This window comes from Corvus hawaiiensis, chromosome 2, assembly GCF_020740725.1.
Source record: "Corvus hawaiiensis isolate bCorHaw1 chromosome 2, bCorHaw1.pri.cur, whole genome shotgun sequence".
NCBI classification, from domain to species: Eukaryota; Metazoa; Chordata; class Aves; order Passeriformes; family Corvidae; genus Corvus; species Corvus hawaiiensis.
Window position 1 is genome coordinate 55982239 of NC_063214.1, and position 22305 is coordinate 56004543.

Here is a 22305-nt window from a genome sequence, read left to right on the forward strand (position 1 = left end):
ACCAGGTATAAGTACCAACAGTAGTTACCAGGAATGAGTCAAATTTGGGCCTTCCTCTCTCTGCCTCTGCACGTCCCCACTTCTTATTTCTGCCACTGCCTGTAAAGAATGAGAGTCACTCTCCTACAAATGATGAGAAATGTTTTACTTAGATATCAGAAGGGCAAAAGCTCAACAAGCTGGTGTGTAGGCTGGAATGGTGCTTGTAAGAGACAGACTGTGATGTGGGGAAAACACTTCTAGTCTTTTCTTCATTCTTTAGAGATTTTTTTCCAGAGCTTTAAGGAAATTTATTGTTTAGATGCATTCTCTAAACAGTGTGCTGTGTTATCACAGTGCAATATACCATTACTATGATAATGTTCAATACTATGAACTACAATGTATAGCATGATAGCTCTGAATTCAGTGCATTCAGTAGTCTTAATCCTGAATTTCACTGGCTTGTATGCTTTCCTATCTGTGGGAAGTTGGTGTCATCCAGATTCAACGCTGAATTTGTCTTGTAAGCTGGTTTTATGCTAGAACATTAAGTTCTGCCACAAGGAAATTGAGTATCTCCTGCTAGTCAATTAGATTGCTCTTGTACTTACTGACTGATGCATATGGCAACATACCCTGGAATCGTGGCCTGTGACTACAGTAAATAATGGGATGGCTCCTCCTCCGAGACTGAGATGTGAGATGTTATCAGAACATGCACAATAAAACTAGGAAAGGCTCTCACTTCTATTATATGGCCATGATTTAAATTTATTTGCAATCTCTTGCATAGCTTGAATATAGCTTCTAGCTGGATTTATCTGTATTTCCATTTGCACTTAATTTATTTTTCAGATAGCTATAATACTCTCATTTTAAATGTTAATATAAGGCACCAAAATGATGACTAAAAATACAATATAAGGTAAAAAATGTAAAAAACAAAAAAAAGCATGGAAAAATGCATTGTTTTCATATTAAACAGCAATACAGACAAATACACAATTAGATAATAATGCTCTGCAAAATGTAAACTAATTCTTTCAGCCAGGCTGAAAGGTTCAGTCTTGGAAGAGTCCCTTACACTAAATAAATTAACATGAGGAAGGTTAGCAGAATGGAGCCCTTAATCAAATTAGACAACACTAGACATAATAATGTTTAAAAAAACCTTCTGAAAACATGTGCTTTCTTCTCCTTTATGGACATTTGAAGGAAGTCAGTATTTTAACACTATAATTACAGCATGTAACTATTTTGTTTCCAAATGTAATTATTAACGCCTCAAACTCATTTTCATGCATCCATAATATCGTGCAATCTGATTTCAGAGGTTGACCTGGTTTTGTACCACAGTTACCTTTAAGTTTAGTTAAAACATGATGACTTACGTTTTACAATACAGTGACATTAGAAATACTTTTTCTCTCAAAATGAGTCTTTTCAATAACTTTTTACTGCTGATTTCAATGGCAAACTCTTACGTTCTGGAATAAAAATGATCCATGCTTCTAAAAGGAATATAAATATTTGCTTTTCACTGTGCAAATAAATCAATTCCTCTAAGTTTAATAGTTTTCCAAATATGCAAATAATTCAAATTGTTCATGGTTAGATCAGATTTATTTTCTCACTTCCTGACAGATGAAGAAGCAGAACAGTTATTTATCTTTGTGAATAAATTTAACATTAAAATACTATTTATCAGACTTTTTGATCTTCAATTAGACATGAAGGATTAAAAAAGACTGATTCAGAATACAGTTTATTCTTAAACAGTGTAAAATCAAAGATTGTAGTTTAGCCGTACAGCAGATTGTCTTCATGTCTGAAAATGAGTAATATGGGAACAATTATTTTCTGTAAAATGATAATTTATATCAGATTTTGTTATTAATCAGCATTTTTGATTGCATTGTAGCACTGAATATTTAAAATTAGAGGTAAAAAATGGTAAATAGGACTATATCAGCTTAGCTCAACGTATTGATTATTTATTGGGTTGCCTAAATGTAGTTTTGATGCATGTATCAGTAACCTTCAGTATTTATATCCACCAAAATTTTCACAGAAGAGATTTTTTTATTAGACTAACCAATGCAGTCAGAAAAATAAACAAGATTTTTTGTCACAAAGTCCCATCTTAGAGTTTGAAATGAAAAAAACCAAACCAAACCAAATTAAAACACACAAACAACAACAACAAACAGGAAACCAAGCCAAAACAGAACCAAACAAATAAAACCACCCCAAACTCCTTAAATCGATGAAATATTGTCTCTTCTTTAGAACAAATGTGCTGCAATCAGAAAGTCTTCATGTCTTTCACAGCTTTCTACAATGTACAAAGTCTTTGAAGCTAGGCAAGGTGTTTTGTGAGCTTTATTCACAGGGTAATGTTCATAACATTACATGATTTCGTACCATATTTATCAAAAGCAAAAACATTTCTACCAATATAATACTGCTCTGCTTCACCCCACAGTGTCCCTTTACTGTATAGTATTATTCCTGAAAAAGAAAAAGGGAAAACCAGAGGTTATTCACTTTGACCATAAAAAACATCTTTCCTGATGTCTCTACAGCAGCTCAAATGCATTTAATCTTTGATTTTCTTTTCCTTCCAACAAATTCAGCTAGATGACAGAATAGATTTGGAGCAAAGCTAATCCATTATATTTAGGAAAAGAAATCCTTTTCAGACTGAAAATAAATCCTTTCTCACATTATGGTGAATTTATTTGGCTCCTGGAGAAGTCTAGAGAAGATGATGTATGAGGCAATGAAAGGAAGATGACCAATTCCTATAAAATATGCCAAGTTAGAGCCATAATAGGCCTTGAAATAGTCATGTATTCTAATGGCCATTCATCAGCTTAGCCAAACAGTGAGCCTATGAGCAAAACAATGTTGGAACAGTGGTAGATGGTCAAAATGCAGTTTACCTATTTAAGCAGAACAGAATGAGCTTCTTTTAAATTTTATTTTAAAGGCCCAGAGGTTGAGGTTTATTTTGAGAAATACCAGTTGTAACATTCTCTTCAGTGCAAAAAAAGGTGGTGGTTTCCTTCCAGCACTAATCTTTGAGTGGACTGCCCCTCACGTTTTCTTTCTGAAGGTGTTTCCTTCCCCAGCTCAAGGAATGACATAGGAAACAGAACAAATAATTGCCTTTGCTTACATGTCTTCATATGTATTCTGACAAATAGGCTGCCAACATGCCTAAACTTCCCCCTACATTTATTGAAGTAAGATCTAATTCAAAATCTAAAACTTGATTTAGTTTTTACCTTTCTGTGAGAATAGAAGATCTGCAGTTGTTCACAGGAACTTGTAAAACTTATGAGTACTGATTTGAGCTGGTGTGAAAATCATATCTTCTGAGACTGGGTTTGTTTTTTTCTCATTGGAAATGTGTCTGTCCTTTACACCTGTAAGATTTAGGTTTAATCAGAGACAGAATAGCCAAAAAAGAATGGAGGTAAGAAAATTAGCCTTGTAAAGAACATCTTAACAGAGGGAGCATAGTGAAGATCACTTGATCACTTCTGCAGCATGAATTTTCAGTGTCATAATGGCATCTAAAGTAATGGTCCTGCAGCAATCCAGACTGAAAACACAAAGGCTCAGAGAATCAGCAAACGTAACTCATTTGCAACTGGACGGGTTTTCCTGAATTTCTGGTGGTGTCTTGTCTCATAGGCGTATAGAATAAATGCTGAACGCCACTTTTGGCATCCACTGGTGTGCTGTGTCCCTTGCAGACCCACATTAACCTTATGTAGCCTTTTTGTTTCTCCTTTGATAGTGACCAAGGAAAAGAAACATTGTCTTTTTTTCCTTTGTTTCCTATTGTTTGAGCAGTATGATCACTTTTACACAGAAATGCCAGGTTTTTTCTGACATTAACAAATTGCCTTTGGTTATGATAGATGATGACTAAGAGGTAATGGATTATAGCCTGTAAACCTAATTCTTTTGATATATTTTACCATTTTGTTTGAGTCTATATATACTCAAGAAACACTAGCGTTTTAAATTACAGCCTTTCTGTTAACTTTAAACCCTGAATATTTTAAGATTAGCAAAACTCAAAATACAGGTTCTGAAAGTCTTCTCAATGAAAATAAAATCACTCCATCCAAGTAGGCGTGGAAATCCAGGAATGAGCTCAATCCACTGCTCACGTCTTGTAGTTCTTTAAGCTAAAAGAGATTCTTTGATTTTTAATGTCACCTGAGACTCTTTCAACAGAAGGCAAAAGAGCAGACAGCTTCATACACAGCTCTATATAACCATATGTTTTGCTCATTTTTTTAGTTCTATCATTTTTCAGCAGGTAATATTCAGGAACAAGGTCAAAGGAAAATGTTTAGGAATTTGTGTAAGTGGCCTGCCCCTGTATGGATATTACAAACAGTGTTTGTTATTCTGACAACCACAAATTTACTGGTATCATTAGCAAAAACCTTACTAAGTACTTATTTTTAGTAGCTTAATGTCATGAAGCTGAGTCAGGGGAAGTTTGGGTTGGATTTCTGGAAAAGGTTCTTCACCCAGAGGGTGGTTGAGCACTGGAACTGTCTCCCCCAGAGGAGCGGTCACAGCATCAAGCCTGACAGAGTTCAAGGATCATTGGACAATGCTCTCAGGCACAGGGTGTGACTCTTGAGGTGTCCTATGCAGGGCCAGGAGTTGGACTCAATGATCGTGATGGTTCCCTTCCAAGTCAGCATATTCTATGATTCTATGATGTAGAGGGATTCCTTGTGGAATATAGGATACCCCAGGAGGGCTTGGGCATCCCAGGGCTGTTGCAGAAGTAACCCTGATGGGTACTCAGGCTGAAAGCAGGCTTGCAAGGCACCTGCTAGCTGGCAGCCTTGAACAGCCTTGGGAAAAGGTATACACTGGTCAGCTCCCCCGCTGCTTAGAGGCTTTCTCATGGGAAAGGGGCGTGAACTTTGGAAAAAGTATAACTTGGTGTAACTGAATAATAAATCTGGAGCACGATGCTCAAATCGTATCGGTGTTCGTATCGTGACTCTGGCTGGATTCTCCTGCTCCCGGGACCCCCCCGCTACACTATGATTCTACTTTAGTCACTTTATTGGGATATGGACCCAGAATTACAGTAATTTTTTTGTTGTTGTTGTTTGGGAAAAGAGGAAATACACCTTATATATAAACTCAAAAGTTAATTGTTAATATATTTAAAATTATTACATTTTATTACAGTCTGATTCAAAGATCATTGCTAATTCAGGAGTAACTGTGGCAGAAAGAAAAAGAATACACCTATGCCAAAAGAGTTCCAGTAATTATAATAATTCAGTTAAACTCATCGTGAAAACACTTCTTATTTTCTATGCCTTTTCCTGATTTTCTGCTCACTCTTCCTCTGCTCCTCAGGGTCATAAACTTGCTGGTCTCACCCTGGTCTTGGCAGTGAGGATGTTACAGGAAATTGTCAGCATCTAGAGCCCTTGATGAGAAGAAGAGGAAGCCCAGGTTTCTTCTACCTCACTCTAGGATCCATACAGGGTCATATTTGTATGTCTGGTAATACACTTTTACACCATGATCTTTCTTGCCTGGTCTGCAGCTCTCTGTCTCACATGAGTTTTTTAGCTACTACTTCTTTGTTCTCCGTGTAACACCCTTTACTTGAAATCCAGTCCTCTGTTCCCGTTAGTGACCACTGGCGGGGTGTTTATGGCCATAAGGTCTCTAGTGCCAGCCATGGCCCCATCTCTTACCATCCCATTCCCATACCCCATGACACATCCTGCATCTCCACTTCTCAAGGCCTCTGCTGTGGCTTTAGGCCTATATTTCTCTACATTGCAGAATAAAATTCCTGGGAAAACCCCAGCTATTGATCCCTACTGAAGCACTGCTGGGTTGCAACTTCACAGTCAAATACCCACCTAGGAACAACTCTGAGGCAGTGCTGGCCTGTGGTGATGAGAGGCAGTAGCACCACAACTTTTATATCCCCAGATGTTTCTTCCATTATAGGAAAGGGATAGGGAGGAGGAGGACTGTCTTCAGAAATCAGAATTATAGGCAGCAACCCCTGCTTCCTCTTTGAGTGGTGCCACAAGCTAAGGTGGTGTTGGCAGAGTGTGGAGCTGAGGACTGGGGTAGATCATATGGGAGGAAGATAGCACAAAAACAGCAGGATGCCCTGGACTGAAATTTTGCTGTTTCCACACTGTGCAATTCAGGGGAAGTTACTCCTTAAAGAATAGGCAGAGATCCTAAAGGCTCTCAGTTTTGTGTGCCTTTATACCTTGGAGAAGACAGAAGAGATAAAGAAGACATCATGGCGTGCTGAAAAAGCAAAAAGCAAAAAAACCCCTCTTTTTCTGGAAGGTTTTACAGAGCCAGTTATTGTGTACAGAGGACATAATACACTGTGAGCTACTGACAAGCTTGTGAGCCTGATTTTTGTCATGAAGCACTTGTATTTCAAAGAATAAAAGTTAGAGCACAGCAAACACACAAATATCCAGAGTACTTCAGTGAAGAAACGTTTTGCTAATATTTATTACAGGCAGTTATGTAGGGGTGATAGATTACTAGGAAAAGCACCAGATTCATTTTGAAGGTGTTTGCGAGGTTAATATAAATTGAGAATTTGAAAACACCTTTTTCTTCATTTCACATCATTCTGTAGAAAGCGTTTTTGAGAAGGGTGAAAAACTTTGGTTTGTTCCACCAGCAGCAAAGATAAAGACTGTGTAATCTTCTGGAAAGAGTTGCTGAAAATTTCTATTTATTGTCTGTCCTTCCCTTCTGATCTTCTTTTCTCTGTCTTCTTTCCATCCAAGTTACCAAAGGATCTTTCTTCTCCAGCATCAATTTGAAGGAGGCAACATTCACCTTGAATCACTGGATGGAGGGACCTGAGGGACGTCAGCATTATGAAAGATTCAGACTGGAAGAGTGTTTTTTAAAAAATTAATTTGTAGTGAGAAAGTTTAAATGAGGGAGGGGCAGAAAGTGCTATCAGACCAAAGTGGGGACTTTTATTTTTTCCATCAGAATTTTGTTTCAAAAGGCATGATGGTTACTTTGGTCTTGTTCTAGTGTAAAGAAGGTAAAAAATAAAGCCAACTGATAATTTCCCATGAGCCAGAAATACAGTTCTCTCCCATTTCTTCCTTAGCTTCAAATTATACTGGTCTAAAAATCAGCAAATCATCACCTTGAAAGAAGTAGCATTTTTCCTTCAAGGGGTCTTTTATTTTTCAAGACACCTAGAAATATGGTAGTTACTCTGTTTCTGACATTCTCACTCCTTCTGGTTTCCTTATTTGTATTGTGTTGTATTTCTGAGGGTTTTTTTAGTTAGTTAAATTTCTAGAACCATCTGAGTAAAACTACAGAGATTGTATTGCAGCCTAAAGAGATTTTTGACTCCACAGGAATGCCATTAAAAAAAAGAAATTATTTGAAATTCCATTATAAATGCTTCCATGATTCCTAAACATTCTCAAACTTGTTGCTTTTCAAAATTCTCACTCTATAATTTAAAACTGGTATCTTAGAAGATACAACCCAGGATGTTTCTGAAGAGTACAGAAGAACTTTGCACAAAATATGTGTTTTATTTTCAGAAATTCAAAATCCTCTTCTTTTCTCTCTCTATTTAAGTTGTCTGGTAGTGCATATATTCTCATGACAGTGTATTTTTCATTGTAATCTACATGAATGCTGTTTACTAAAACAACACAAACTTTGGGGATAGGGTTTCAACATTCTCTATCAATAAATTTCAAATTTTAATGGAATTTAAACAATAAATAACTTTTTTTTAGCAAAAAAAAAAATTTAATTTTCATAGTCAAAGAGTTTCAAATTCATATTTCAAAACGGGACATTATTTTAGAAAATTACTTACACACAGCTAGAAAATGCAATGGAAAATATCCTAAACCACGTTTGGATGTGTCAGTTTGGGGTTTGTTTTTTTTTTACTGGAAAAAGCATTGTTTTGGTGAGAGATACAGAAATTATGGCCAGTTGGTGTGTGTCTGTGTTACACTCTGCTGGTGGAGAGAGTACATAAGGTTTGCCTCCTTGGGCAGCATCTACAGCTGTTCCAGTAGGAAGAAAAGTCTTGAAAATCTGCGTCCAAATTGGATCATCACTCTGTTCATATTACCATGTCCAGAGGGTCACTCTTCATTGCCTAGACAAATGTTAGAAAGCTAATTTCTGCTTTATGGGGTGGTGAGCAGGCAGGCAGTGGTGGCATAGCATTGGCATGGCCCACCATGGCAGAAGAGCTGTCACATGGAAGAGAGATGTCACAGAGAAAAGCTGCTATGAAGACCAAGAACCTGCCTGGTGTCTGGAGCACAGGCTCTACCCAGGCTGGTTGCTCAGCTGCCAGCTGCAACCATATGGGCAGCCAAATAAGTCAGCATTTTCTGGAGGAAAAAACTCACCTAAAAAAAAGCAGCACATTAAGAAAGTTTACATCCGTTTGTACTGGAAAATACCTTTGTAGCAGTCCTTGGCATGGCATGTCAGAAATGGAAGCTTTCTTTGAAATGTTTGTTTCCATTTGTGTTTAATTTTAGATTTGTTAGCAGAGTTCAGCTGTCATCCAGTGCAACAGGAACAGCAGAGTTCAAACTTAAAAGTTCTCCTAGACTCAATTTTAAACAGTCAGAAGTTATAAACTCTTTCTTAGCTGATATTTTAATTATAAATCAATGTTTCTTAAAGCACATGCAATATCAAGACCCAGAAAATGGCACTTTCTGTGTAGCAATAATTAAAAAAGAAAGGGAGTACCAATCTGGGGATGCAAACATTAGAACAATGTATTTTCTATATTACTTATCTTCATTTTTCCTGGTATTCCAGTCACCATGACCTGTTGTTGTGAAAGCCAGTAATAAGACCATTGTACTAATGCATGTAAAAAGTAACTAGGAAAAGAAAAACTTGCAGATATTGAGCCTAGGTTTTAGGGAAGAGATCACCATCATGCATATTACCTGATAGACTTTTCTTGTTCTAGTGTTCAAACTTGTAACACCTTTTGTCCCCTTGTACACATAGGAAACTTCTTTTATACTCTCAGGTTCAAAAACTTTCCAATTTTTTTTTTTTCAAGAAGTGACTTATTTTGTACATGAGAACAATATGCAATAATAAAACATCTTAAGGTTACTTTGATAATTTGAGCCTGTTCTGAGACCTGAATGTATAAACTTTTGGCTCCTAAAAAATCTAGAGATTCCACTTTTCTGAGTTCATTTCTTGAACTTGTATTTTCACAAGGAATTGAGTTAACCATTTAGGCATTGTCAGGAGGGCCAGTTAAAACTTATAATTAATAAATCTCTGCTGGCTATACCATTTCCAGACAAAACAAAACAAAAAATCTCAAATGCTGGCATAAAAATGGTCACTGAGATACAGGAGGATGTAATTCAGTGGAAAGGAGACCGCTGCCAGGCACAGCCTTTGTCAGCTTAAAATAAAAAGAATAGCCAAGTCCTGATTGCATTGCTTTGCAATGGATGATTGTACTGAGGCAAATGGCACTTTCAGAGTACTGTTAAAATAACCTGTGAATAAAAATCTGCTCTGAGTTCTGTAGTTGTTAAAATAATCTGGGAATAAAAACCTGCTCTGGAACAATATAAAGATAGGGAAGAGATCCAATGAGAGTATGGAATCTAGATAAACCAGTACAGAAGTGCAGTGGGCTTTCTAAGACCACTCCAGGTCTGGCTTTTGAAGAGTGGTGGTTGCTGACAGTGGGGCAGCTGAACATCTTTGCTCCTCAGATCCCCCTGCTGCCTTAACCATGCATATTGGCTCTCGTGAAATGTCTCTTTAAATGCCACAGTGTGGAGGGTGTAGTTTCAAAATTCATGCTGTTTAGCTTTAAAAATTTACTGTAAAATTCCATGTCAGAGGAACAGTTTCAGGGACAATTACATCTATCTTCACTGGGGTGGCAGAAAGGTCAGGTTACAAACCCAGAGTAAGTCGTCCTTTCTGCTGTGTCAGAACCATTCACATGTATCTTATGAGTTAAAGACTCGTCATTTTGCACTGCTATTTTTATACACAGTGCGTGATATGGCTGACTCTCTTCTAGTCTTCTGGAAGTGCATTCAGGGCTTTAGATCATGTACAGTATACAGTAACATGAAAAATTTTCTTCATTAGGAGATTTGGCACGCAGGGAGGCCACTTTGAAGTCTGGTTCTGTAACAAATCTTGCATAAACTCTGTTGTTCAGATGTTGAATACTTATTAGTGATCCTTTCGCTGGAATAGAGATGTACGTTATTCCAGTTCGGATAATGTGTTAGCATAAGGAAGATATTTAAACCACAAATACTGTTAGTTGCATGTCAGACTTCTCAGATTCAGCAGGAAAAGACAAAAACAAAACCAAAAAAACCCTACAACATTTCAAGGTAAACAGGTGTAATTGACCAAAATACAAAAATTTTAAAAACTGCAAGAGATTTATTGTCTCAGCTATTCAAATCTTATTCCAAATATCTACTTACAAGTTATATATTGTCCACTGAAACAGATATCCCCAGAAATTGATTGCCCTGCAGAAATGCTCCTGGCTTACAGTGTTGTGAATTTATTCAATGTTTATGACTTAAAAAGTTAGAGACGGTAGAGAAAAAAAAATAAACTAAATCTGTTTTGACAGAACATTCTAGCTTTTGAGCCTGAAATGTTTACTTTCTAGCATGTAGGTTGGAAGTGTTTTTTTCTGGATCTGTAATGAACTGCCCTACAAAAAAAGTTTGTTTTCAGTGTTTCTAGATCTGTGTTAAGCAATTTGGCACGTTTGCTTTGGAAATGAAATTGCTTTACAATTGTGGAATCAGTATGTTCCTAAACTTATAAGTCTGACAGAATGACAGGGTTTTGACACTGGGATAGCTACAGATTATTCCAGGACTGGCAGATTTAAAATACTGAGGCATGGAGAAAAACATGTCTGAGTGAGGGGCTAAGCCCCACCCTCACCTAACATCAGAGCCTCCAAGTGCAAGCGATCCTGGAACTGCTTCAAACTTGGTTTCCCAGACAAAATAACACTTTATTTTCTTTTATTTTTCTTTCGGTGCTGCTATTCTCAGTTGTTAAAGGTGCTCAGTGGATGCAAAGGCACATGCACTATACAATACTTCTGTTATTCTATTTCTTACCTGGTAAAATAAGACAGCACCAAATAAACCCCCCAAAATATCTTCCATGATAGCAATATTCAATCTCCTTACCTAGTGCGACTTGTCAGTATAGAAATGTCTGTGAAAGGACAGAATAGCCACTATTTCACATAGCATGCTGTGCTTCCTAAAATGTGGTTATAAAGAGGTCTTCCTGGGCAAAAGACGGGCTGACACACTCTACAGATAACACAACTCAAAGAATGTTAAAGGTGATGGTTCTGGATGCAAAGTCTCTGCCCCTGGTTGAACTTACTATTTTTGGAACATTTGAAAGTATTCTTTTGACTAATACACTTAAGAAGAAACATCCCTGACAAGCAAAATGGACTGATATGAACTCTGCTATGGGATGTTCACAATCTGTCTCCTGCACTGCAAATAATGTTCCCAGATCCCAAAGAGTTTTATATTTCTGTAATGCCTTTGCAATGTAATAACTTAGATTGAAGATAAAATAAATGAAGCCAGTAGGTTTTGATTATGCTGTTCAAGATTGACATACCAAAAAACAAGGCCTAAATTATGAAAGCCCTCCTGACCACAATAAAAAGTTGGTCAGTGGATTGGGTCTGGGATAGAGAAAAATAAGGACCTTTCTTTTGCATATTACCCATCCTAAGGAGCCAGATTTTTTTTGCAGTCTGGCTAACACATGAATTCTCATGTCTCCAGCTTCCTTGTCAGGAAGCCTGTGGATGAATTGTTCTGATTTGAACCCACTTTTATGGGGAAGGAAACACCCACACTAACAAATATCTGGGATGTTTTGAGGTAATGTTTTAAAGTGCTGAGCAATTATGTTGGCACCACATGAAGAAAGACACTGAGTAACCCTTTCTTGCTAGGTTACTGCATACCTAACAGATTTCAGCCACCTACACCTTTACCAGTGCACCAGATGAGAATTTTTAATATGCCTGAAAAACATGTTACTGTTCCACTCTTCTCTTTTACCACTGTTTTTTCTTTCCTAACTGCAACTTGTTAGGAAGTTAGAAAAAACCCTCAACACCTAGAATAAATGGCTTAAGTTTTCTTTCAAGTTTTCATTCAGGTTAAATTAGGAAAAAATGGCTCATTTTTAAACAAATGAAAAGAGTAAAGCTGTGGTAAAAAAAATGTGCCAAAAAGATCCTGTGAAATGCATGATTGTATCTGGGCGGATAGATAATTAGGGTGTATGAGACCTTATTTTTTGAGCATCTGAAGTGTAGGTGGACTTGAGGAAACAAAGCATTAAAGCTCAATTTTACATTTATTTTATTGTCTTTGCACACTTTTCTCAGTTTCCTGTGGTGCCAGCCATCTGTCCAAGCCCATGTGTTTGATAGGGCATGTCATGGTATGCCACAAGGATCTTGGGTACCATCCTGTTTAGTCCAAAACTCCGACTCTGGATTCTACGTGCAATTCTCTTTTATTTTTTATTTGTCATAGGCCTGGGTGTGAGTTCAAGTCAAATATAAAACATGAAGGCATGCTGTCCTTCAAGGAATGACAGTCCTTTATATTTAAAACAAAGAGATAGTGCCAAGAACACAGCTAAAAAAAAAAAAAGTATATATAAAAGATAAAGAGCGCTTCTCTGTGTGGTTTCATGGGCCACTTTGGAGACTGAGGTGTTGGCTGTTGCTATAGCAGGGAAAGTTTTGCACAGAAGATTTAGGTAGACTCAGTACTGCACAAAATAGGATAGCTTGCATGGCAAGATGTCTTAGCAAGTCTGCAACAAAAATTAGAGCTATAAAGCATGCAAACTAAAGGTTTTGAAGTTATGAAATGAATTAATTTTCAAGTAATAACTTCTACAACTCAGTTAACTATATCATACATAGGACCCAATGTGGATTGAAGTCTGTTTTATCAGTTTAAAAGTTATTTGAAAATGAATCAGAAAGAAAAGCTTTTGTATTTCTGTTGCTTATTTTCAGAACATCATTTTTGGAATGGTGATACTGTTGAATTAGAATGATCCCCAAGCAGTGAGAAAGAACAGTATATTGAGAGCACTGCAGATCACAAGTTAGTCTCTGATTCTGCTTCACACATTCTGTATGGCCTTGGGTAAGTGACTGAACATTGGATGCTAAGATTTTGAAACATTTTCAAGAATAAATGTATCTGCATCCATTGGCCAACTTCATTGATTCACTGCTGTTTAAAAAACTCAACTAAGAATTCCTAGAACTGAACACTGGGTGTGTATAACACAATCCAGGACATTTCACAAGATTTTTAGTTGACTTTCACTTTTGAAAATGAGTACCACATTCTAGTTTTAAGAATTCAGTGAAGTTATTGTAAATTCTCCTCTAATGAGTAGCTAGGCTGAAAGCTGTAAAGCTACACCTTTATTTTACCCTTCATTTGTCTAATCCAGTTTTCAGTTTGGGTTGGATGTAGTTATAACTTTGGCAACTGGATTGAAGTACCCATTATGCATGTTTTACTCTCAGTATAGGTACTTAAGGGAGGTCTTTATCACTCTAGAGTTTTTGATATTCTAAATAGCTTCAGCTTCCAGGATGCCATTACAAGGCATGACTTTTGATTTCTCAGTTTCCAGATTGTCAAACAGCCCTCATAAATTGCGACCAGCTTATGTGGATATGGTGACAGTCACAGCTCTGTCGCTACAAAGGAAATGTAGTCACACAAATCCTACTTGGTGTTGTATATTGGTCTCACAGATACCTTGTAAGAGATTCAGCTGTTGCTCCTCCATCTCTCCAGAGTCCTCTCAAGGGGCTGTTGTTCTCTCCATTGCCAACCAACAGAAGTTCTCCTATTCTCTCAATAACATCTATTTTCCAGATATTTAACTTCCACTGGTGGAATAAAAAACATTGCTGTCTGCTTCCACTCAGCAGATGAAGTAATCAATTTTTTTATTGGGAACTTATCTTCTCCTTTGTATTTATTGTTTTTCAAAAATATCTGCCATCACCAAACTTGTGCAGTTTGCTTTGTTTGGCTTTATTCTAAATTGTTGAAAAAAACTGCATGTTTCATAAAGCTAAGAATCAACTCCTGTGGATCCTTGTGGTCCCTAAGAAATGCACTGGCTGATTCTCATTAGTTTTGAGATATGTCATCGCTATTTTTAATACAATCTTGGTGCATCATATTAATATCATATCACTTTAGTTCTTAATCAAAATGTCAAGCAATATTGAGTCATGATCATTACAGAAGCGATGGTTTGTTACACCACCATCCATTACCTTTATTAGAGAAACTGGGATCATTAACAGAACAAACTACTTGGAAAAGATCTAACGGGTTTTCCTGAAGCATTAATCATTTTCTTAATTGTTCATTAACAGACTGTCAGCCATTCCTGTATTTACTGATGCTGGTCAAAGTGGTCTATTTTTAATTACTTTGTTTGAGCAACACTGTGAAGGCATCATTACCCCTTTTTAGTCTTTAGTCCCCTTTCTGATATTGCAAGAATTATTAAAAAGTAGTATTCATTAACTAGAGAACTCCTTAGTCAACTCTTTAAAAATTTACAGGTGGACATTTAAAATATTTTTACCAGTTGCTGTCTTACATTGTATTGAGGTACAGTTGGTATTTTTAGAAAATTTCTAGAAATACAGAATTTTTTTTTTCAAAGATTACTAGAAAAGTTAGTCCTCCTTTATCAGCCGGAGGAAAGACCAAGCAGTGCAGAGAGATGGGGAATGTTCATTACAGTTCATTACAGTTTGTCTCTGCCACTGCTTCATCCTCAGGAGGAGGCCTGCTTTCACTCTTCCCTTGCTCCCCTATCAAGTCTCTTCCGCAGAAAAGAGTCTTCCATGAACTTCTCCATTGTGAGTCCTTCCCATGGGCTGCAGTTCTTCAGAAACTGCTCCAGTGTGGGTCTGTTCCATAGGAAACAGACCTCTGCAGTGTGGGTCACAGGTCCATGTCAACAAACCTTCTCCAGCAAATCTGCTCACTCTCCTCTCCAGCTGGGGTTTAGGGTATTTCTCCCCTCTCTGCTTAAATAAGTGAATACCACTGTCTCTGATGGACTGATTGGCCAGCACCAGGTCTGTCTTGGACCCCTCTGTCACTGGCTTTGTGCGCATGAAGGAAGCTTCTGGCAGCTTCTCTCAGAAGCCACCAGTGTGATACCCCACACCACCAAAATCTTGTCAGGCAAACTCAATACAAACATGAATACAATTATGAAATTGCAGTACTACAAAGAACTGAGCCACGTTGAGACACAGAGTGGGGTTCTCGTAGCATAACTTCAGTTATGTAAAATTTGAACATATCTTCTAAAATATCCATTTATGCCTTGTTTATAATTACTCACAAGACATGGTTAGAGTACAATTCATCCCACAGGTGCTGAAAGGTTGAGGCTGGCTCAGCTGTCTTTTGTGGGTGCCCATCTGTCTCCAAGCAATCCAAGGAAATTAGGTTAAACTAAATGACTAACACTTATCTGGCTAAAGACAGTTGAAATAAACTCCATCCAACATGGCTGATCCAAGGAAACCTGCAGTACAAACCAAAATTTATAACATTCCTCATGTCCTGTAAAAAAATATAATAATTACCCAATTCTTTTCAACTAAGATCAGAATTTACTGAAGTAGAATAAAAGTGTCAGTTTAAATGTAACCTGCATTCCACATTTAGGTTTTTTTAATTGGCTTTTCACATAGAAAATAACCCTTAGAGAAATGCCAATTATTGTACAGTGCTTCTCTCTAATAAGAACAAATCATCCCTCCTAAATCAAATGGGGATATATTTATAATTATTGTATGGCTATTTGATTGTATGACTGTGCATCAGGGTTTTTATTAAAAGGAAGGTGGTATTCATTTGAAATTATTAACCAAATATACTAGTTTACATGTAAGTCTGTATGTGTTTAGTAAGAGATTGCCCCTCAGGAAAAAAGCCCCCACCCTTCAAAAGCAGAGTCTTGACTCTGTTTCTCATTCTATGAAAGTGCAGTCCTGCTTCCCAAAAGAAAACAAGTTCCCTTGCTTTTTAAATTCCTGTCTCTCAACAAACCAGGAATCCTGTCTAGCACTCTGAGACAGGAAAAAACAGCGAGACTGAGCCCAATTCACTCCCAGTAAAGAGGAGAAGGGAACTGACATACTTGATTAATCATTGCCATCTCCCTGCTGCTATCAACACAATACAGCACCTGTGGCAAGGAGCCGAGCACCCCTTTATGCTTCTCATTTGATGCACACACTCATTGCATTCACACACTCAGAATGTGATCTTTCATGAGTAAGGAGTTATGTTCAGTAATGAGACATGTCCAGTAATGAGAAGTGGATTTTTCCTTAGCCAAAAGTTATCTGTTTAAAAAAAAAGAAAAAAAAAGCTTTCTGGCAGAGAAGCAGTTGCAGATCTTTAAATATTCCAGTGCTATTAAAAATCTTAGACCTTAGCAAATGATTGACAATATTTCAACAACAGGGAAATGGTGACTGGGAACTTGTCTCTGGAAACAGATGGTGCTTGACACTTCTCTGGAAGAACCTGCCAACCCCTTTAGAACACCAGGTCATCTAGGCTGAAGCATAAAAAGAGAATATTCTTGTCCTAAAATGCTTACTATGTAACTTTAAAGAAGCATTTGTGTATTAGTTGCCATGGGAAGACTCCAGCCTACCGAAGGTGTAAGTGCTGCAGCAGTCTGGAGAGAGCCTTGTTCTGGACTCAGCTGGCAGTTTGCTGGATGCAGAGGATTGATGTGCTTGTGTAAAGGAAGCTGCACACACATACAGCTACACCTGCACAGACAGATGTTATCTCCTTTGGCTGTGGGTGACAGACCTGTGCACGTGCATATTTGTGTGCACGTGTGCACAGAGAAACACACAAACACAGGTACTTCAGTAAAGAACATAAGGACTAGCCTGACTTGTCCTATCAGCTTTTGGTGCTGGCTTGGATGTCCTCTTTAAGATACCTTGAAGATGACAGGTATTTACAGACAGCTTACAGCTTTCTCCAGCTTCAGGTGGAAGTTGTCGGGCTCCCCCCACAGTGCCTAAATGACAGTAGGGTTTGTGTGGCTTAATCCCACCCCACATACTGTAGTGTGGAATGTAAACTGTTATCTTCTGCTTTATGTATTCACCTTGTGATATATGTCATGATGAACAAAAATCAGAAAATTGAGGGTTTTATCTGCCCTTCAGTTATCAGTTTCACTTTATTACTGAGATGGGTTTCTCTCTCATTAATTTCATCTGGTCAAAGTGTGCTTCAGTTTGCTGCCTTCAATAATGAGTCACCCTGTTTCCACTGTGGCTTGCTTGCTCACTGAATTGTGGGAAGAGATGTGCTACATGAAATAAATTCAGCTGGCTTCATACACCAGCTTTGATGCCCAAGACTGTGAATGAGAGAACCTCAAATTGCTTTTGCTTTACACTTCTACAAAGGGAAATGACTGACAATAGGAAGTGACTAACAAGTTCTTAATTAAAAACCACTGTAAAACCAGACCTGACACCCCTAAGAGAAAAAAAAAGACAACCCACTTTATATAGAAAATGTATACGCCTAGCTAAAGAAACCCAGAAACTGACTGCCCAGTGACTGATTTTCTCCAACAATTCACTTTAAAGTATCCTTGTAAGCATGTTCTTTATGTTTTGAAAACAAGCTATTTTTACATTGTGGTCCATGTTATCACTTTGAATTGCAGAGGCAAATATGCATTGTGTCCCTTTCTGCAACCCTTTTTCTTATTTTTCTTTTTTTTTCTTTTTTTTTTTTTTCCTCTATTATGACATTGTTGACAAACTTTTCATGGGATTTTTTATAGTCTACTTTTCTAGAACTGGCTCTCTGTTTGGGAGTATCCCTGCCAGTCTACAGCTAAGCAATGAAAGAGTAGAGCATGGGAATGTTCCTGAGTTCAGGGACAGGCTTGATCCCTTTTGTGGCTTAAAATTTGGGATGAGAACCAGGCATGTACTGTATGTTCCTTATGCCTTGCTTTCTGTAAGTTCTTAATTCTGATCGTGTTATTTGAAATTTCATCTGACCCACTTCAACAGTAGATCTAACTTTTGTCTTGATCGTACCTTGAGAAAAGCATTTCCACATTTGTCCCAGTCAGAATTCAATACTCTCTGACCAGGAGGAGGGTTCAGTGTTTATTATGAAATCTACTAATTTGGTGTATTTGTGATTTTGATTTAACAGAAGGCTGCAGCAATGTACTGAAATCATAATAGAAAAATAACATAGCATTTCCATACTGTTTGAATCACAGAACAAACACATTTCTCATTACCAGGCTCTGTGTGCTCGCTGTCAGGATGCTGACATCCCCAGTCCCTAGGAAGGCATGTATGGATTAAAGCCAGACCAAGCTGTCTTCCAATTCTGTTCTAATAATTGATCAGATTTTATACTTCATGTTGGGCTGAAGCAGGTACATGTCCTCCCAGCCCTGGCACACTGGTCTGGGTAGCTCAGGAAGACATAATTGTGTGTTAATTATCTCAGGGAACCTGATGATCCAACAGTTCAGCTGTCTTATCTAGGAACATTACCCTTCATTCTCCCTGGTGTTGAGATAAGCTTAGCATTCTTCATGATACATTTTTTTCTGAGCTCATTGGGATTTTTGCCTCATATCTGAACATTCCTCCACTGTGGAGGTGTGCTGGTCAATCACAGCCACACAACAGCTGCTTTCTCCCATGTATAAATTTGCAATACATTTTCCCAAAAAATGCATTGCCTACAGTACAAATATTACACCTCAGGTTTTTCTTCTGAAAGGACACCATGCAAACTGCAGAACACAGCATCTACTTTTACTTGCTGACCCCTTTTAATTATGACTATCACAAGTTGTTAGTCACACTTTACCTTGTGCAAAATCTTCTGAAAAGTTATTTTTTTAAAAATCTTTTAAGGATTATATTCTGATTTAAAATGGGAAAATACAATTACTGTGAAAAAGTAGATACCTAAGAACCCATCATTAGCACTGAAGGAAGACAGGGAGTCAATACAGATAGTTGGCTTGGAAATCTCCTGCTGGAACTAATGCTTTTGTACAGCTGAGTCATATAGTACAGAAAATCATGTAGAGAGGTCATTGTTCATGTGAATCAAATGACTAAGAGTATGAAAATTACAACTCCTCTCTTTTACCCCTCAGAACAGAATTTTTACTCTTTCTTTTTTTTAAGCAGTAGGTGCAGAGTATACAGAAAGTGTTATTTTTTTAGTCCTTTTTCCCCTAAAAGTTCCTTTACAAAGAAAACATGCAGTATGATGTTTTACATTTTACATTTACCAGTTAGAACAACATTGTTCTAAATTGGTCACTTCTACCTTTCTTTTTTTTTGTTAGTCATCTAATAATGTATAGGTTATGAAATAATTTACAAATTTATTTCAGTGATCACTAGATTTATCCAAAGTATGTGTCCAGGTTTGCCTTTATGTAAAGGTATATGTATGGAGCAACATCTCTGCAGTTTCTGAGTAAGGCATTGACATACAAAAAATGTAGTCCAGAGAAGGAAGGGACTCACCCAGATACAGTCACAGGTTATGTCCACAGGAGTAAATTAAATATGCTTGAGAATGTTTCGATGCAAACCAGTAATTATTAAAGTTGATTTAGTCACAGATGGATAGTAGAGTTAGATGAATATGAGTTTTCTGTAGATGTTTGTCTTATTCTGGAACTGTACATCATATTGCTGAGCCTTTGTTTTGACTCTAGGTCTAAACTCCTTGGCTGTCCACCTTCTCCAACTCTTGGAATGCCTTTACAAAAGTCCCTTCATGGGTGAATAAGGTGGTATCCTGCAAGTATCTATCCTTCCTAATCTCTTTCCAAACACTTCTACAGCAGTTTTGAGGCAGTTCAGGGGAAATTAAGGATTATTCTATAGGATCTGAGTCTGAACCCTTAAATCATCTTCCACCTGCTCCCTGTCTGCTGAGTGACTGCTAATGGTGTGATGCTTATTTTGGTTCTGGGTCATTACTGGTGAATCTTTAAAAGCCGTGAAACTGAGCTTCTGTTGCCACCAGAAAGGCAAGAAGAATTGGACTGATAATAGCAATGAAGAGCATTTTGTGAAGACTTTCCTTTTCTTAGCTGGAGAAATGGGGTTATTCATCACACTGGTTTAATTTATTCAGAATTCATGTTTCTATATTCATTTTCTTAATTTGCAGTCCAAAAGGGAGGCAGTGTGATGCTTCTTTGCAAGAAATGACAATGATTGATGCGTCTTGGAGAAAGCTATAATTTTTCAGTGATTCTCTGGTCTTTCCTTAATTTCCATAATTTACAAAACTGTAAGGAAAATCAGGTTTATTCTAGTTGGATGGTCTTATTATGGTTTATTTTCTCCTTTTAAGTTAGAGAAAATTTTGACCTACTTCCTTGATTAGATAACCTAAGTTCTTTGCTTCTCTTTAATTTTGGATAACAAGAGAATCCCCTAGATTTATTTTTCAATAAGCTAAACTAGGGAGGTAGAGTCTTCTTTGTATCTGATGTGCTGATGATATAGAGATGTCTTCAGATAGTATTTTATAGCCCTATTATATGAAATATGCCAACTGGGACTTTTAGGTTTCAGAGAAACACCTATAATTCCTATATCATACTGTGACTATGATATACAATAGTGTGTGAAAACTATGATTATTTTTCCTATTTTAGTTGCAGGGATCTATATATGGGCCAATCCTCTCATCAATATCCCATACTTGAGAAAAATGGGCACTTCCTAGGAGTGACTCACCTGGCCTATTTCAAATGTCTGCTTCAGAAAGAGGTTGATATTGCCCTGCTAGGACTTACTGCTCTCTACTGCCAACATGACTGTGTTATTACAAAGACAGACACCTGCATGGTAAACACCAGCATCATATCAGACTCCTACTTCAGATTATTTCTTATCTGGCACTGTAGTGTCCATAAGTGTACAAGCCTGATATACCCTTTTTCTCCAAACTGGTGCTGGGCTTGGAGCTTTGTGCCATGGCTGTGCCGGCAAAGAAGATCAAGAATATGAGCAACTGAAAATAGTCCCAATCCCCAGATTCCATGTGGGTCCTAGTGACTGCCTGGTGCCTATTTTGCAGTCTTTTGTCTCTTTGTGGCTACAGGCTCTCTTAAATACGCTCTAAACTTGAATGTTTCTTAACTCTATATTCTCTATTTCAAAGGGTCTAATTTATGAGCCTTGTGAGTTTTTGTGCAAAAAGAATGAGTCTACAAAGTGGGAATATATGTTCTGCAAGACAGATAAAAGCTATAATTGTAATTTTTCAATTCAGCCTACATAAAGTATACCTGAAACACAGGATAGCACAAGGTGCAGATTTGGTGCATTAAGCAACAGTTTATTTACAGATTTTTCTGACCAATGAATAAATAGCCTGAGAAGGACATTTTTTTTGTGGACAATGTGTCACATTCTCATATGCTGTGAACTGAAGGCTACATTATTTTACTTTAGCTAAGTGTATAATCATATAATTAACTCCATCATTATCTAGACTGTTTGGTTAATCCAGACATTTATTTTTAAGGGTATACTCAAGACAGCGTAAATGCGAATTACAATAAAACAGAATTCCCTCTTTCTCTCAACTGCCCCAAGAATTGTAAGTTCTTTGCTATGAAAAGCTATAGCTCAGGGGTTTAATACTTAAAGCTGACTTCGTCACATTGGGACTTTCTAAATATGGATTTGCTGAAGAAAATAAAACACTGATTATCTTTTTTAGAACTAAAAGAAGACAGAACAAAAACAAATGTCTCATTCAATGAACAGACACTTGAAAATGCTGGGTTAACAGCTGGACTTGATGATCTTAAAGGTTTTTTCCAATGTAAAGGATTCTATGATGCCATGATATACAATGGTCAGCACATCATCTTCCTTTTCATTGCTTTTCTTTTTCCTTTTTTTTAAATGAGCATTGCTGTTTGAAACCTTCTGTATTCCACAGTCTTCTAATTACTTGTATTCACAGTTTCAGCAAAATTAATTTCTATAAAAAGTAGAAATTAATAAATAATAAACAGCTTATCAGAGAAGATACTTTGGAC

At 37.3% G+C, this 22305-nt stretch overlaps 1 long non-coding RNA gene across 1 annotated transcript in view; it reads right to left on the reverse strand.

Annotated features, from left to right (window-relative positions):
* Positions 1-1799: 1799 nt before the first annotated feature.
* LOC125322088 overlaps positions 1800-22305 on the reverse strand; it is a 37524-nt gene continuing 17018 nt past the window's right edge. The window contains exons 2-3 of the long non-coding RNA XR_007201832.1: positions 3273-3413; positions 1800-2493 (exon numbers count right to left, since the gene is read on the reverse strand). This is a non-coding gene — a long non-coding RNA (uncharacterized LOC125322088). The remainder of the gene's footprint in view (positions 2494-3272; positions 3414-22305) is intronic.